The following is an 8732-nucleotide window of genomic DNA, read 5'->3' on the forward strand; positions in this document are numbered from 1 at the left end:
TGCCTATCCACTTTGTTGGCAAGCAAAATCTTTCTCTACAACTCAAAGATTGCAAAGGTTTAGAACAACAACAAAAAGCAGAGTCCGAATTGTGTGGGCAAATCAAGAACAGATCATCCCAATTGTTGTGGTTGACTTTGGCCCTGCTCCTGTCCCAAGGAATGTAGAGGTGGAGGTGGGGAAAACATCCACATGCCACAGGCCTGTTTTGCTTCTGATAGAATCTCCCAACGAAGGCTCCTCTGATGAAGGAAGCGTGAGTAGCAGGGAAGAAGGGAGTTTGGCAGACAGCCCAGAGAAGATCAATCATCCTTATCATCCCTGGATTCTAAACAAGAACTTATGACACACCCACGCATGCATAGAATGATGCATAGGAGAGAACAACTGAAGGATTATTACAGGAGATAAGTGAGGCCACCTGTGGTTGGGTGGGGCTCCTGTAATTAGTGCTACAGATAAAAAGAGCAGTGTGCTGGTTTAGCCTTGTGGAAGTTTATCTGATTCATAGTTTCATCAAAATCGTGGTTTTGCTGTTTCCCTGTTCAAGACTGTGTGTGGATTTTCTGGACTTTGGAATTGGACTCAATTTCCCAGTTACTGGGTGAGAAATTAGATTGCATTTAACCTGTGCCTTGTGTGTACCAGAAAATCCCTTTGACATTTAAAAAGGGAGTTTTTCTGCTTTTCTGTTGATAATGACTTTTGGTTTTCCTTCTATCGTGCAGTGTGTGTCTTTTTGGACTAATTACCCTGTAATTACAGGTGGTTGGGACACGCCGGCAGAACATCAATGAATGTAGCCTTTACCCCAATCCTTAAACCATTTTATTTGACTCAACTTTACCTGCTCACTTCTGGTATAGGATCATTGAGCGCCTTGATGAGTTGGATGACCATTGAAGGTTGGTCTACAGGCAAGGGGGCATGCCATCCAGGGCCTCAACCTCCCTGGGCAGGCCTCCCAGTGAACTGGAGTCTCAACCGAGTCTTAGTGGGGTATCTTCCCCAGCTACAGTGACTTTGTCAGGGGAGCCACCCCTGAGAACACCTAGGAGCGCATCTACAGTTGCAGTGAGCTAAGTACATCTAGTCACCAGACACAGTTGCCCATGCTTGGCCAGGTGGTTATACCCTCAACACCAGTTGCTGCAGCTACACCAGCCATGGGGTTCGTGTCTGCTGCCACCTGCAACCAGGTATGGACAGCTTCTGCTCCTGCAGTTATACCTGCCACAGGTTCAGTACCCAGTGGTTTAGTACCTGCAGGGATGGATATGGGCCCCCTCAGGTTGCAGTGGGCTCACCTGATCCTCTGGACGCCATCAGGCCCTGTGTCATCCCTTGTGGGTTGTCTTCCACCCCCCTGGGCCTTCATTTACATCCATCGATAAGGGAACAAATTTGGAAGGGAGAGTATGTAGATATATTTTCCCTTCTGAATCATGAGATTCCCAAAAAAGACAAGGAAGAGGAAGCAAAGACTGACAGGCCAAAGAAAGTTAAGGTGGACCAGTGTTTCAGTTCTTGGCTTTATGCCTTTCTAACATACATGTCAATAGTGATTGAAAAGGAGCCTTCTAGGGCCTCTGCCATGCTAAATATATTGACCTCATTTCCTGTGCTCATTACGAGTATGAGGGCAACTCATGGTTGCAATATGATGAATCCTTTTGGATGAGAATGGCTTTCAATAGGAATTTACCCTGCGACATGATGGTTTCATACCATGTAGCTTTCATGGGCTGGTGGCGGCGAAAGGACCAATAGTGGCCATTTTATGAAGTCCAAGGCCACCCCTCCTACGGCCACGCATGTGGGGTCGGCCCCAGGAGTGAAGTTCCCTCCCCCTTGTCATGAGTTTACTGCCAGAGGGACGTGTTTTTGTCCCTCATGCAAGTTTAAACATGTCTGCAGGAGTTGTGGCAGCATACACGCCACCCAATCCTGTCCTTGGGCCAAAGCCCCTAAGAATGGGAAGGAGGCATGCAAGCAGTCTATGCGCCAGCCCTCCCCTTCAGGGCAAAGGGCCCAAGTCCGGTTAACCTGGATGTGCTGCAGGCTTTACTTTCTGATTATCACCTGCGGAAAAGTGCGGCTGCGCTCTTGTGGGGGTTTCAGGAGGGTTTTAGGATCCCCTATTTAGGGCCTAGGAGGTCCTTCACCTCCAGCAACCTTAAGTCAGTTGTTGGATGTGAAGACATTGTGAGGTTAAAAATTCAGAAGGAGGCATCAGAAGGCAGGGTGCTGGGCCCCTTCACGGCCCCAACTTTCTCCGCACTTCAAGTCTCCCCCTTGGAAGTGGTCCCCAAGAAGGCCAAACTAGTAGAAATAGAAGTGGAGACTTAGTATAAAGATTGACAATGTTGAGGGAATTATTTGTTTAGTCGAGTGATGGTATTTGGGGAAAAAACTGTTCTTCTCTCTAGTTGTCTTGGTGTGCAGTGCCCTGTAGCAACGTTTTGAGGGTAGGATTAGAAACAATTTGTGTCCAGGATGTGAGGGATCAGTAAATATTTTCACCGCCCTCTTTTTGACTCACGCAGTATACAGGTTCTTAATGGAGGGCAGGTTGGCAGCGATTGTTTTTTCTGCAGTTCTGATTATCCTATGAAGTCTGTGTCGGTCTTGTCGGGTTGCAGAACCAAACCAGATAGTTATAGAGGTGCAGATGACACACTCAATGATTCCTCTGTTATCCAGCAATAGATTCAAACTATGGTTCATTCCAGGATACCTGACTCATTATATACGAAGGGAAAGAATCAGCAGGAGTTCTCTTGTTACTTATTGCCAGTAATTTCCACCCATTATTCGCAGCCCACCACCATCTTCAGAAAACTTGGCAAACCTACCAGGCTGCATGTCAAAGAGAATCAGTGCTTTCCTATCATCACAGCATGGATTTTATATCTTCTAAACTACTCTGCAATCTGTACTTTTTAACCTCACAAATTTAAGATTGTACCTTAACATTTGGGGGAAGCAGATGGCTCCTGCAGACTGCCAACCTGTTGTTTAAAAAGCATCTTCCAAGAATTGTTTTCTACCCATAGTCACTTAGCATAATTAACCTTTCATGTTGATTTAATAAACAGGAGCAAACATTTGCCATATCATATTAATAAAGAGAGTCATTTAAAGATGCACACAGGGTTTTTTTGTTTTATTTTCATTCTGGGAAATGCCATCGTTCTTTTGTTTGTTCTTGAATCTTGAAAAAATTAGTCACGATACAGGTCACCTAATGTTGCAAGTACTGCCAGTACTAATTGATGTACACAAGAATTTTTAAAAAACATTGTTTTGCTTAAAAAAAACATTGTTTTAAAAAAAAAATCAGAGAAATCTTAAGGCAGTGTAGAAACAATGATAGTTTTATTTATAAAGGCTTCTGGAGTTCTTTCCTGGTGGCATATTTGTATCACAACTGGATACTGTACTGAAACTAAACCCCAGAAAACTTCATGCATTCTTATAAGTGAGAATAAAAGGTAATTTCATTTAAAAGGTGTGTGGTGTGTATGTCAAGAGATTGTTCCATCACCACTTCCAAAGCTGTTCTGTGTTAATTCAGTGTTTCAGGAAAAAAAGAGCTTATATAAAAACTCTTTCTGTCTATATGTCTATTCATCAATCATCTATCTATCCATCATTCATCCATCCATCTATCATTTATTTAACCATCCATCTGTTTAGTAGTGGGTTTTGAACTAGTTTGCTACAGGTTTGTGTGCGTGCTTGCACACACAATACTTCTGCACATGTACCTTCTAGTATCTGTACCCATAAGTATCTTCTAGTATCTTTTTCAAGAAAAAAAAGGCAGAATCATATTGAAGACTTATTTAAACTTCTATTGAAGAAAACCAGAATGATATTTAAAACTTATTTAAACTTCTATTGAAGAAAGTTATTTTCCATAACGTTCAAATTGAACTGCCAGTAAAGGTACTTAACAGCACATCTGTTGGTAAGTAGAAAATTGACACCACATCTGTTTATTGGCATGTGTGTAGCATGTTGGTAGAACATTTGGAACATAGTGGTAAAATTAAGAATTTAATTACTTAATTTTTTCACATTCTGTAGCTGTGAAATTGCATTTAAAATTGACGCTACATTGGCCAACTGGAAGTGTGAATTTTTAATCTTTTTAAAAAAATTATAGTATTTTAGAATGCAACTTTTGTTGTTTAGAGAGATAAATATATTTTTTCCTTGATTAGTTTAATCAAACTGCTTTCAAAATTCTAGTCATATATAGGAAAGTGGTTCTCAATTAACAATAGTAATGGGGACTGACAATTGCATTGTTAAGCAATGCAGTCATTCAGTGCGATGTCATATGACCACACCGATTTCCAATTCCAGTTGTAACAGTTGCAGATGCTACCATTAGGTGAATCCTGAAAGGTTGGAGTCCTGGAGTCCTGGAGTCATATAACTGATATTTGTGTCTTCCTGCTAGCTTCCCCAATTGTTGGAAGTCAGGAGTGAAGATTACAAATGGGGATCATGGGATTGTGGGCTGCCAAGTGCCCAAATCATGATCACATGACTGCAACTACAAACAACTTTTTCAGTTGTATTCTTAATAACATTTTATAGATAAACAGTGAAACCTGCTTCATTTAAAATTATGTTCTGTACAAAATGCTGGCTTCCCAGTTTGACCCTGTTGTGGTTGGTTCTGGCCCAGCTCCTGCCCCAAGGAATGTGAAGGTGGATGCAGGGGAAACATCAACATGTCATAGGCCTGTTTTATTGCCGACAGAGTCAGGCAGTGCAGTTTCCTCGAACAAAGAAGGAGGTGGGGGTGACTTGGAAGAGGGGGGCTTGGCACACAGCCCAGGAAGCCAATCTCCATTATCTTTGGTCGATTTGGATGAGGAAGTGTTAGACCCACGCATGCACAGAATTATACATAGAAGAGACCAACTGAAGAAATATTACAGGAGATAAGAGAGGCCATTGGTATTATTATTATTATTATTATTATTATTAGTAGTAGTAGTAGTAGTAGTAGTAGTAGTAGTAGTTCGCTGAGTATGTTGGAACTACTTCTCTCAGAGTATGCATGCCCCAGGGCATATGCCTGGTTGTCCCCAAGTAAACAGAGGAGGTATGGTTTGGGAAATACTGATCCATTGCTTTTGCTAAAAGAAATTTCTGAGAGCAACATTGACAATGTTTGTGTGCAAGTTAATTTGAGAGAAAGCTGCCTTTTCTTCACACAAGGGAGAAGTATTTGTTCAATTGCTGAATTAGATCATTTGTTTTAAATGTAAATGTGTTGTGTAATAAGATCAAGACCCATTTCATATCTGTTGGTTGGGATTTAAATTGCATAGTAGACCCCTTTTATTTTTTGGCTGAGCTGAAAATAAACTGGTTTGTGTAATAAGGATTTCCATGACAAATCATGCATAAACTATCTAGTTTTTTCCTTCACAAAAGTCTTGAGAGGCTTCATTGAAACTTATTAGAGTTTATATTCGCCTTTGAAAAATCACAAAGTGTTGGAGAAAAGATTGCTGACTCAAGGATCAAAGGGATTGGACAAGTAGTGCAATTTTATTGCATATCTTGATCAAGGGGCAAAAAGGTTAGATAATTAAACAGTTTGCAATTCAGGGATTTCTTTTTTTCAGCCTACATTTTTTTTGAAAGCCAATATTATTACAGACTTATAATGTTCTGAACCTGCCCTAAGAAATGTTTTGTTTTGATTTGAAGTGTAATGTCTGTGGGTTCAAAGAATAGGAGAAAAAACTTTTATAGAAATGAGCCATAGCAATAATGGAAAATTCCAACTATTTTAACATCTGGCACGTATATTTTTAAAATATATATTTTTTTAGTTCCTTGCTGACAAGTTCAAGTCTCTGGATGGGAAGGAAAAAGCAAACAGATTCCTTTTCCTGGATTTAATCCTGACCAACAGCGAAGAACTGGCTGATGACTGTAAAAAAATGAGGATATGTTTTCATTTTAATCTGGACTGCATGATTTTAATTTATCCACTAAAAATTGTGATTAGTCTCCTTGATACTTTAAATTTACCAAATTAACTTAACATTTTACTTTTTTAAAAGGGCGCTTTAAAGTGATGGAATAAAACAGTTGCTATTTTAGTTGTTTTTTTGTTTCATTTTGTTTTTTTTAAGGCCACATCCTCTCTCTTTCCTGTTTAAATCTAATAAAAATTGTTTAAAGCTGCATGGTTATTTCCTTGTATGAAAAACAGTTGAACAAAACAAAAATGTTTTTCAATTCTTACAAGGCACTGTAAACAGTATAAAAGTCTAATTGAGGAAATATACAGTTTCAGGTCTCCATTTGCTTTCTATTCTTTCTGGGCAAAATGTTTGCCAACATATTTTGTTTCAATTTAGTAGTAATGATGCTCCAGGGCTTTCTGGGCAAGGTCAGTCCAGCTTCATGCTGGAACAAGGAGCTTATTAACAAGTGTGACTAAACTAGTCCCTTATTGTCCACTTTGGTTTCCAACTCTTCAACAACCATGAAAAGTATACGTGTTCATGAGGATTTTAACCCGTTAACTTGGGATATTGTGAGGCTGCACAAAGCTGGAAGCAAATGAATTAAAGCAAAATAAATGAAGGAAACTTCTTGGGAAGAGGAGGAGAAGGAGGAAGGTTGATGATATAGTTGTTGGCTATGTGATTTTGCTTTACTGTAGGGATGGCACCATTCTTTTCCTATCTGAAATTTTGATCAGGGCTTGAGAGGAAGAAGAGAAATGTGGAATGGCTGGCATGCAACTTTATTCTATTCTATTCTATTGTATTCTGTTATTTTATTTTATTTTATTTTATTATTTTTATTTTATTTTATTTTATTTTATTTTATTTTATTTTATTTTATTTTATTTTATTTTATTTTATTTTATTTTATTTTATTTTATTTTATTTTATTTTATTTTATTTTATTTTATTTTATTTTATTTTATTTTATTTTATTTCATTTCGTTTATTTCGTTTATTTCGTTTATTTCGTTTATTTCGTTTATTTCGTTTATTTCGTTTATTTCGTTTATTTCGTTTATTTCATTTATTTCATTTATTTCATTTATTTCATTTATTTCATTTATTTCATTTATTTCATTTATTTCATTTATTTTATTTATTTTATTTTATTTATTCAACTTCTATGCTGCCCAATCCCAAAGGACTAAGGGCGGCTTACAATAAAAATATAAATAGAAATGCAAATAGATACAGAGCAATAAAAAGAAGTTGAATATAATCTAAACTATGTAAAACCCCATATTAAAAGAAACCCGGTCATGATCCCATTCATATATACCATTCATAGAGTGTGGCCCTTTTAGTTCATAGTCCCCCAGGCCTGCCGGAAAAGCCAGGTCTTTGTGGCCTTACGGAAGGCCAGTAGGGTGGGAGCAGTATGGACATTGGGGGGTAGTTGGTTCCATAGAGCTGGGGCGGCTACATAGAAGGCCCTCCCCTGTGGTCCCGCCAACCTGCATTGCTTTGTTGATGGGACCCAGAGGAGGCCAGCTCTGTGTGTTCTTATTGGTCTCTGGAAGGTATGTGGCAAGAGGCGGTCCCGTAAACATAGCTAACATGTCTAACTTAATTCCTGGAAAGACTGATGTCATGACACACAAGCAAACAGGACATAACTTGTAATGATATTTCTTCCATCATCTCTCTCCCTCTACCACTACTACCAGGGGCGGGTTCCTTTTACCTTTTCCTACCGGTCAGCTAAATGCACATCACCATGCTTCACATGTGCACACTCGCACACAGCCCCAGCATGATTTTGCTTCCACGCATGTGCCGAGGGACGATATTACTTCTGCAAATGCTCAGAGAGCAAAAAAATTGCCAAAAATTATAAAAAAGATGGCGGTGTGCATGGACTGACAAGCCGTCATGCCAAAATTGGGTCATTGGCGGGCCACTACAGGAGCGACATACTGGACCGCACCAGTAGGAATCCACTTCTGGCCACCACCATGAGCCCACGCTATAGGTCCCTCTGTGGCAGGGGTGAAATGCTCCCAATTCACTTCTGCCTGACAGTCGTCGGAGAGTCAGTCGCGAAGGGAGCACGACGCTCCACCAACCTGCCCGGACTCCACCGTTTGGGTTCTTTTTACCCTTTGTGCATGCACAGAATGCTTTGCGCATGCGCAGAGGATAAAAGAACCCAAATGGCGGCATCCAGGCGGGTGAGCAGAGCCTAATGCTGCCCGCAACCAGCTCTCTGATGACTGACAGGTACGGGTGAACTGGGCGGACTTCACCCCTATTCTGTGGTGAAGGAGATTAGATTAAATTAGCTTTATTGGATTTATATGCCGCCCCTCTCCGCAAACTCGGGGCGGCTCACAACAAGGTAAAAACAATACATAATAGCAAATCCAATACCCACCAATCCAATTACAATGTTAAGCTAAAAAATTCATAAAAAACAACCCCAGAATATTAAAAAACAAGCACACAATCAATCTAACACCAGAACAACATGGGCAAGGGGGAGATGTTTCAGTTCCCCCATGCCTAACGGCAGAGGTGGGTTTTAAGGAGTTTGCGAAAGGCAAGGAGGGTGGGGGCAATCCTAATCTCAGGGGGGAGATGGTTCCAGAGGGTCGGAGCCGCCACAGAGAAGGCTCTTCCCCTGGGTCCCGCCAGACGACATTGTTTAGTCAACGGGACCCGGAGAAAGCCAACTCTGTG

This window comes from Erythrolamprus reginae, chromosome 3 (genome assembly GCF_031021105.1).
Source record: "Erythrolamprus reginae isolate rEryReg1 chromosome 3, rEryReg1.hap1, whole genome shotgun sequence".
Taxonomy (NCBI): Eukaryota; Metazoa; Chordata; class Lepidosauria; order Squamata; family Dipsadidae; genus Erythrolamprus; species Erythrolamprus reginae.